General features: G+C 39.1%; 1 pseudogene; it reads left to right on the forward strand.

Annotated features, from left to right (window-relative positions):
• The first annotated feature begins 2,327 nt into the window (after positions 1–2,327).
• Positions 2,328–4,886, forward strand: LOC127076044 (helicase-like transcription factor CHR28; annotated as a pseudogene).
• Positions 4,887–9,820: the final 4,934 nt, after the last annotated feature.

A 9,820-nucleotide genomic window follows, 5' to 3' on the forward strand; every position in this document is an offset into this window, starting at 1 on the left:
TTGCCCGTATCACTACTATTAGATTGTTGATTGCCTTGGCGGCTATTCATAATCTAGTGATTCATCAAATGGATGTCAAAACAGCATTTCTGAATGGTGATTTGGAGGAAGAAGTGTATATGAAGCAACCTGAAGGATTTGTAATGCCTGGTAATGAGCATAAAGTGTGTAAGCTAATTAAGTCGTTGTATGGGCTGAAACAAGCTCCGAAGCAGTGGCATCAAAAGTTTGATGAGGTTGTTTTGTCTAATGGTTTCATTCTAAACCAAGCTGACAAATGTGTATATAGCAAATTTGATACTTCCGGTAAAGGAGTTTTCATTTGCTTATATGTTGATGACATGTTGATCTTTGGCACCGACCAAAATCAAGTTGATAAAACAAAGAATTTCTTGTCATCAAAGTTCTCCATGAAGGATATGGGAGAAGCGGACGTTATTCTTGGTATTAAGATTAAACGGGAGAATAAGGGGATTGTAATTACGCAATCTCATTATATTGAGAAAATACTCAAGAAGTTCAATTATGAAAGTTGTTCTCCAGTAAGTACTCCCATGGATCCGGGAGAAAAGCTTGTGCCAAATACAGGTAAACCTGTGGATCAACTCGAATATTCAAAAGCTATAGGCTCTTTGATGTATGCTATGATTAGCACTAGACCGGATATTGCTTATGCGGTTGGAAAGTTGAGCAGATTTACTAGTAATCCTAGTAGACATCATTGGCATGCGATAACTAGGGTATTCAAGTACTTGAAGGGTACAATAAATTATGGATTGTCATATATGGGATTTCCTTCGGTGTTAGAGGGTTATTCGGATGCTAGTTGGATAAATAATGCTGAAGATTCATCCTCTACAAGTGGATGGGTGTTCTTGCTTGGGGGAGGTTCCATCTCATGGGCTTCCAAGAAGCAAACATGTATAACTGGTTCCACAATGGAATCTGAGTTTGTAGCATTAGCTGCTGCTGGTAAAGAAGCGGAATGGCTAAGGAATTTGGTATATGAGATTCCGATATGGCCTAAACCGATATCACCAATTTCTATCCGTTGTGATAGTACTGCCACATTGGCTAAAGCTTATAGTCAAATATACAATGGAAAGTCTAGACATTTGGGTGTTAGACATAGTATGATTAGGGAATTAACCATGAATGGGGTGATATCTATTGAGTTTGTTCGGTCGCAACAAAACTTAGCTGACCACTTGACGAAGGGGTTAGCTAGAGACTTAGTGAAGAAGTCGGTAATTGGGATGGGATTAAAGTCCATTTAAATCTATTAGCTATGGTATACCCAATTCCCTTCTAATACAACATTAGAAGCAGAATTCAATGTGGAAAGATCATAGTTAGAGATTGGAGCAATTGTGTTTATCTTCCCAAGGTATGTGCTCAGACCTGCAAGTGATGACTAGGTTGAATTATATCTTCTTAATGGTTCTTTTAGAAAATTGCAAATGCAGGTGCAAGATTAAAAGAATCACCTATGTGAGCATGAAGTTTTGCCGCTTCAAGAAGCTTGGACTTGGCTTCCTATATGCTTATTAATGGATAAGGACACATGGCTTGTAAAGTGTCAAGTATGAATAGTAGAGTATTGTAAGAAACATATGTGTACTATATCTTCAGACACTCAAATGGATTGACGGGTTCAATCGCTATGACACCCCGATTTTCGAGTATTTGGAATGTGTATTTGTACTAAGATGAAAATTCAATCGCAAGACATTTTCATTTATGCATTTGTTTGATCGTTATACCTGTGTGTTATACCCTTGTATATATAATTGTATATACTGAGTAAATCAAGGATTACACTAAAATGGGAGGGATTTGTTGGTGATTTTAATATCATCAATGTATTTTAGTAGTAATGTGATTTACTATAGGCCGATGCAATTATGCGTTAAAGCTTGGAAACGAGTTAGGGGTAGTGCGGAGTGCACGCTCGTCGAGTAAACGTATAATTGAATGCGAATAATTGAAACGGGGTTCCAACGTTCGAAATTTTCTTTTGAATTTCGAATCCTTTCCCAACCGACGTAACCGTTTCTGAACAGTTGCGTCTTTTCGGTTTCTGTTATTGATCTCCTATATAAGGAGTCATTTGGCCTCAGTTTGAAAAGTGATAACGAAATCAAACTTTCTCTCTACATTCCTGAACATCTCTCTTTGCCAGAAATAAATTGTTCTTCAAGAATTATCCCCACAAAGATTTCGTGAACCCAGGCAAGAATAGGGTCGAAATACTTTGTTCGGAAAGTGTACGAACACGATTCTTCAAAGTTATCCAGGATTATCATACCCATTTTTCTAACATAATTGTGGTATGAGCAAACTAGAGAGTAAGCCAAGTGAATATAGAAGTATTGATGATTCTCAACTGTCCAAAAGAAGCACTGAGGGATCCCATGACGAAGATGACTGCGATGTTTGCATTATTGAAGACATCAGTCACCCTGCACCTACAAGTCGATCTGTTGAACTCAATAATTCTCTTAATATGTCACAATCTTCTAGATTTGACTATACCAAACCGTATATGGTGGGAGGCACAAAACCAAAGCCACGCGAAGAGAAGTACATATTACGAGTTGCATTGCAGGATCTGTCTCAGCCAAAGTCAGAAGTTAGTCCCCCAGATGGGTTGTTGGCAGTTCCTCTTTTACGTTACCAGAGAATTGCTTTATCGTGGATGGTTCAAAAGGAAACATCAAGTTTATACTGTTCTGGAGGAATTCTTGCAGATGATCACGGTCTTGGGAAAACAGTGTCAATTATTTCTTTAATACTAAAGGAAATGCCTCCATTGCTCAAGACATGCAAAAGTGCACAAAAAGTGCATTAGAAACCTTGGATTTGGATGATGACCCACTTTCCGAGAATGGTGTAGTGAAAAAGGAATCTAACGTGTGTCAAGATACATGTAACAGAAATGCAATCACAGGTGTGAATTTGTCGGTGCACACAAAGGGCAGGCCATCTGCAGGAACCCTTGTTGTTTGTCCAACTAGTGTCCTGCGACAGTGGGCTGACGAACTGCATAATAAAGTAACTTGCAAAGCAAATCTCTCTGTGCTTGTGTACCATGGAAGCAGTCGAACCAAAGATCCTTATGAGCTTGCCAAGTATGATGTTGTTTTGACTACTTATTCAATTGTTAGCATGGAGGTCCCCAAGCAGCCACTGGTTGATAAAGATGACGTAGAAAAAGAAACTTATGAAGATCATGCTATGCCGAGTAAGAAAAGGAAATGCCCTCCTAGTTCAAAAAGCGGCAAGAAGAAGGCTTTGGACAACATGATGCTTGAAGATGTTGCACGCCCTCTTGCAAAAGTAGCCTGGTTTAGAGTTGTCCTGGATGAGGCCCAAAGTATAAAGAATCACAGAACTCAAGTTGCAAGGGCCTGCTGGAGTCTTCGAGCTAAGCGCAGATGGTGCTTGTCCGGAACTCCAATCCAAAATTCAATTGATGATCTCTACAATTATGATCCTTATGCTGTGTACACATCATTCTGTTTAACAATCAAGATTCCTATCAACAGAAATCCATCAAAAGGGTATAGAAAGCTGCAAAATATCTTAAAGACGATCATGTTACATCGGACAAAAGGCTCACTTCTTGATGAGGAGCCTATTATATCTTTGCCACCTAAATCTATGGAGTTGAAAAAAGTGGATTTTTCACAGGAGGAACGAGATTTCTATTCCAAGCTAGAGGCCGATTCACGTGCACAGTTTCAGGAATACGCCGATGCTGGTACTTTGAAGACAAAACTTCTCCTAATGTGACACCAAAAGCAAATGAAAATCAGATACGTGCCTCCCTCGAATTATCAGGCTCCGGTTTGGTTCACAGTGATGATTTAGATGATGACTTTGGGGACTTTAAGGATGCTTCACCTGAAACCACATTGACCCAGGAATCTGCACAAAATATGTCTCTTAATCATCCAACAGAAGTCACTGAGAATGGCTTGCAGACTGCTTCAAGGATACTGATATGTAAATATGTCCTGTGAATCCGAATTTTTTCTGTGGCAAATAGTGTTCATGCTGATGTTACTGGGCTCTCCAACTTAACACCGCCACCAGTTGAGCAGAATGTGGGTCAGCAGCAAACAGAATTGCCGGCATATTTGATGACCTTGCATCAAACACAACCAAAGCCCTGCGAAAATCAAACCAAACCGTTGTCAGTAGATGGTGATGATGCTGGGGATTGTACTGCTGCAGCTGCACGTTCTGTACCACCATCTCTACAGGAAGATCATATCAAGGAGTTAAGCTTGGGCAATGAGTTTCACTCAAACAACCGAAGTTGTTTGATGGAAGAAATGAGAAAAGGGGGTGATTGATGATATTTCCTTTGTCCATGGCTATAGTATCAGCGGGTCTATTGTTGCACAGGGGAACCCAATATTAGGAGTCCATATCTTCTTATATTCGAAGGATGTATCTGAGATAAAATGTTTGCAAGGTTCTGTTCATGGTCCACGATAAGAAGCAGCTCTGTGTCATGCTGTAACAGATGCGGATGAAAAGTTCTCATTCAATTCAATACCTTGTGGAAGTTATGAACTAGTTCCCTACTACAAGGGTAACTGGATTTTCTGTTAGAGGCAGTGTAGTTGATGGAAATACCCCTCAGTCTGTTGTAGGCAAGAACCACCTTGAAAGTTCTATTAGTAATAATCACTATGACGAGCCTAGAGGTGCAAATTCTTACCACACTAGCCAAAGAGAAGCAGCCCTACTAAATTTTCGACTGAAGAGAAAAGACAGATGCTATGATAAAAAGGTCCGATATGAAAGCCGGAAAAGACAGGCAGATAAACGTCCACGGATGGAAGGGCAGTTTGTTCGCCAAGTACAAAGTGAACTTGCGGTATTGACTGGAGGTCTGGTGAAATCTGTTTGATTTTAATACCTCTGTTAGTGTTTTCTGTCAGCTTGTTATATTGTACCGATGAGGAAAGGCAACTATTGAATCATTCAAATGCTTCTCTTTTTTTCTCGGTATGGAAACGGTATGATGTTGCAGCCTTTATTTCCAACAAATAATTCTTATGAATCACAAAAATTATCTGAAAATACAAATACTACTTATCAGTGTGATGGAAAAAACCAAAAAGAGGATAGTAACACCAATCTGGTGATTGGTCAGTCTGTACAAGTTGATGCAAAATTTCTTAACAGTCAACATGAATTCTTTCCAGCCACCACCAAAGGTTCATCTAAAAGGAAGCAGAGCTCAAACCACCAATTGAATGTGTTGTTGTTCGTATTCAAATCATGCAACAAGGTAATTCATCCAAGGGTGTTCAGATTCCGCAGCTCAATTGGTTGCAGCATGCCAATGATCACCATAATTTCTCTTCCCAGGCCAAATTTTTGAGCTCCAATTTCCTCTTTTCTGTCCCGACTAAGAAACCACAAGACGGGTCTGGTAATGGCAGATTTGTAGTTCGACAAGGTCAAAATTTCCAAGTTCACAAAGAGGACAGGTTGATAAGGCCTGGCTTGCTCTTTCAAACCTACAAATATCTAGCAGGGATTATGTCAAACCCGGAAAACATGTTAAAGTTACCCCTCAGTTTCACAACGACGGGACAACAACGTCCTTCCAAGGAAACTATGAGAATGACACACTTAACTGTTTCAATGTCACAACAACTCCAACTGTCATTAATCATACCTCTCAGGTTTTAGATTGCTCAATGAACAATCACACAAAGTACACTAGCCAACCCAAAGAGTCTACAAAATTTGTAGCTGATAATATTAATGTTGATGACGATGACATATTCGAGAGCATTGATGTGGACCAAATTGTTGAGAAATACCAGTCCTCATGCACTCCTCAACCCCGATGTCAAAGTTTCCCTCTATTGCACCAATTCCAGTTCTGTGCAGATAGAAAAGCTTCGCCAAGACAGGTCACGGCTGAATAAGCAAATTCAACAGCTTGAAAAATATATTCATTCCAGTAATCTTGAAGAAGAAAGACCAAAGCACTACAAGGCTATTCATCTACTCTAAGGGTTGCTCAAAAGATTGGTTACCGGACCGGACTTGCAAAGGGAATTGGATTAGGTGCTACATACTTTGTTGTCTTCTGCTGTTACGCACTTTTGTTATGGTATGAAGGTTATTTGGTTAGGCATCACTACACCAATGGAGGACTTGCAATTGCTACAATGTTTGCTGTTATGATCGGTGGATTGGCTTTAGGCCAGTCTGCACCAAGCATGGCCACATTTACAAAGGCCAGAGTTGCTGTTACCCTTGATAATGCTACTGGACTCATGTTTGCTCCATCTTATATTGATGTTGCGATTAAAAGTCCATTGTTGAATGTTGAATTTCCGCAGGCTCTGGTCAATGTCCGTGGTGCTGTGGTCTGCAAGGAAGAATGCGATCCATCTGTATCTGTGACTATTGTGAGGAAGGTTGCTAAACATGATGAAGCTAGAAAGCTTGACCTCCGATAGTAGTGAATTTCTGTTTTCTGATGTTATTCCTGGAAAATACAGACTTGAGGTGAAACACAGTTCCTCTGCATCAGTGACCAAGGAAGATAATTAGTGCTGGGAGAAGAGCTTCATAGATGTAAATATTGGAGCTGAGGACTTGGATGGAATTGTTTTTTGTTCAAAAGGGCTACTGGGTCAATGAGATCTCCACTCACGATGTTAATGGTTACATAACTCAACCAGATGGGTCAACTGTAAATTTGAAGATTTAGAAAGGTTCCCAGCACATATGTGTTGAATTTCCCGGCATACATGAATTTAATTGTATTAACTCATGTATTTTCTTTGGGAGCTCATCTGTGAAAATTGACACGTCTAGTCTATTGCCCATTCATCTAAAAGGAGAAAAGCATCTTGTTAAAGGACAAATAAATGTGCACTCCGGCTTACATGATGCACTGTCTGAGAAAATAGTGGTTGATATTAATCGTGATAGAGCCAACGTTGCTGATATTGGCTAAGTCATGAGTGCGTTGAATTATAGCCAGCCAAATAGAACAATGTCCCAGTAACTCAATTGTTGCCTTCTCATGAAAAAAATCATTTGAAGCCAAGGCCCTGCAAACCGTAACAAACACAACAACACCATATAAAATCAGTTAATTCCAAAACAAATTTTTCATCTAAGTGAGTTACAGTGGTGAATTGTTTCTTACCAACAATGAAGTCTTGGAAATGGAGAGAATTGAGAAAGAGGGACCACAAGTGGAATAAGGACAAAACTCCCCAGACATCCTCTGTACAAACAAACCTCTCCACTGCACAGCAGACCTCCACTACACAACAGGAAACACAGCAGAGGAAAGAGATGAGTCATATATAAGAGAGGCCACTGTTCATAAGGAAGAGGGCCGAAAAACCCTAATTCCTTGAAGGATCCGTTACTGTTCACTAAGAGAAAAAGGAGCCGACGGCAAGGAGAAAAGAAAACCATAGTTGTTCTTGGTGGTGAAGAGCGGAAGATCAAAAATCGGTTCAGACGGAACCTTACCTACATTCATCGGTCAATCTCCCCGCAACCGGTTAGTTTCCTTTTCGAGTTTCTATTTCCATTTCTCCGTTTAGCTTCATTGAAGCTTCCATTTGTTTGGTTATCTTACCGTTAAATCTTTTTTGTTCAAAATGGAAAGAAACAGGATCTATATGCGTTAAGATGAATTTGTTTGAGTTCTGTTACTGTTTTCAACCGTGTGCACCATATTTTAATCTTACAGCATTTTTTTAATTTCTATTTCACATTTCTTTTTGATCCCCTCATTATTCCTAATGTTTATTACCCCTTTTATTTATTTTAGTTGTTAAATATCGATTTTAATTTATGGATTCAACAATTTCCATGTTGTTTATCTATGATTATTTTTATCAATACACCGATAGTATTTCGCCGCGTTTTTTATTAATCACATATGACATTTCAATTATTGTCAATATGTGCAAACCGGCTTTGAGCACATTATCTAGATTTCTTGTTTGCTTTTTTTCAATCTCCATTTGCCTTGCACGTCGTTGCGTTATGCGATTTTGATTCGCATCCTCGCATCCCGATTTTTATCCGTGCACGTCCCGATGTTGTTTCTTTCAATTAAATTTTTGAGTGTTTTGTATATATAACTTGTTGTGTTATTTTCTTCACATGGCTTACTCTTGGGCCTTCTTACAATGAGACATGTCCCTTGCACTTACACTCATACATTGCATTATCTGTTGTTTGGGCCCGATTTAATTATTTCATTACTTTGAATCCCCATTTGACAAAATGTACCCCACTCCCCCGATGTGTAATAATTTTACTGTTTTATTTCTTTATTGCTTGACTGTTTAGTTAGCTACTAACACAAGAATAAAATCAACCATTTCCAAAAGATCAAAAATAATGACTCGATCCAACGTCGAGTATTTTCTCAATAAACAAATCAATCCACTTCTTCCTCCCATTTATTCCATTTCTTTCAAACCTTCATCAAATGCTTGATCCAACGTCAAGCCATTTTTCGTAATAAAAACTCAAAAATATTAATTCATATTTAAGACTTTTTTCAATAAGATGGAAGTGGAACATGGTGGATACCGTGCACTCCTGAGAATAAGATTCGAGGTGGATGCCTCGCCTATCTTAGCTCTCGCCATCATCCAAACTTATCTACTTTATTTTCTCTCAAACATTCATTCAAATCTTTCTCAATCGCTCATCAAATGCTTGATCTAATGTCAAGTCATTTTCACAACAAAACTCAAAATACTTAATTCTTATCTAAACACTTTTCAATAAAGATGGAAATGGAACATGGTGGATACCGTGCACTCCTGAGATTAAGATTCGAGGTAGATGCCCCGCCTATCTTAGCTCTCGCCATCATTTAAAATTGTCAATGTGGTTCCTTCAAACTCTTTCTCAATCAAACCTCAAAAACACTTAATTCTTATTAAACATTTTTGCAAATAAGATGGAAATGGAACATGGTGTATACCACGCACTCCTGAGACTAGGATTCGAGATGGATATCTCGCTCATCCAAGTTCTCGCCATTACTCAAAACACATCAAACCAATCATTTTCGTTTCTCGCCGCCGTGCGATTAACTCTTAAACCTTTTTTCAAACGAAAGGTACTTTGTTTTAAAATAATGCAAGGCAATGTTTCTCCACCTGTTTTGAGTAGTCCAACAATGTTTTCGTCGATTTGACACAAAGTAGCTTTCACTAAAATCGACCAACAAACAAACATTTTTCTACCCAGAACTATGTAAGCCTTGACTTCTCTATCTGAGATACATAGGAGCAGGATTCGTAAGTCTTGTCAGGCCCAATAATAAAAAACTTAGGTTTAGTCCTTCGTCAAAAAAAAATCCAAAAACGTTCTCCTCTCATCCTTTCTTTCTTTCCCACCTAATAACTTAAAGCCTAACATTTCAAACTAACATTAATGCGCACAACTAACCTAATGGTTCCCGTTGAGTACAACGGACATGAGGGGTGCTAATACCTTCCCCTTACGTAATCGACTCCCGAACCCTGATTTGGTTGCGACGGCCATAATCATTATCGTTCTTTCTTGGGTTTTATCGATATTTCCCCTTTTCTTTTAGGAATAAATAAAGTTCGGTGGCGACTCTGTTCAGTCCATCATTGCAAGCGTGTGATCGCGCTTCGCATAGGCCGTGTCTCTCATTTTTCATCGATGTACGACAGATGTCGACTCTGCTGGGGACGGTCGTTCCCTAAGCGAGTCAGGCCTAGCTAGGACGTTTGTGTGCCTTTGTTTGTTTAATTGTGTGGCTTTT

The sequence above is a fragment of the Lathyrus oleraceus genome, chromosome 4, assembly GCF_024323335.1.
Source record: "Lathyrus oleraceus cultivar Zhongwan6 chromosome 4, CAAS_Psat_ZW6_1.0, whole genome shotgun sequence".
NCBI lineage: Eukaryota > Viridiplantae > Streptophyta > Magnoliopsida > Fabales > Fabaceae > Lathyrus > Lathyrus oleraceus.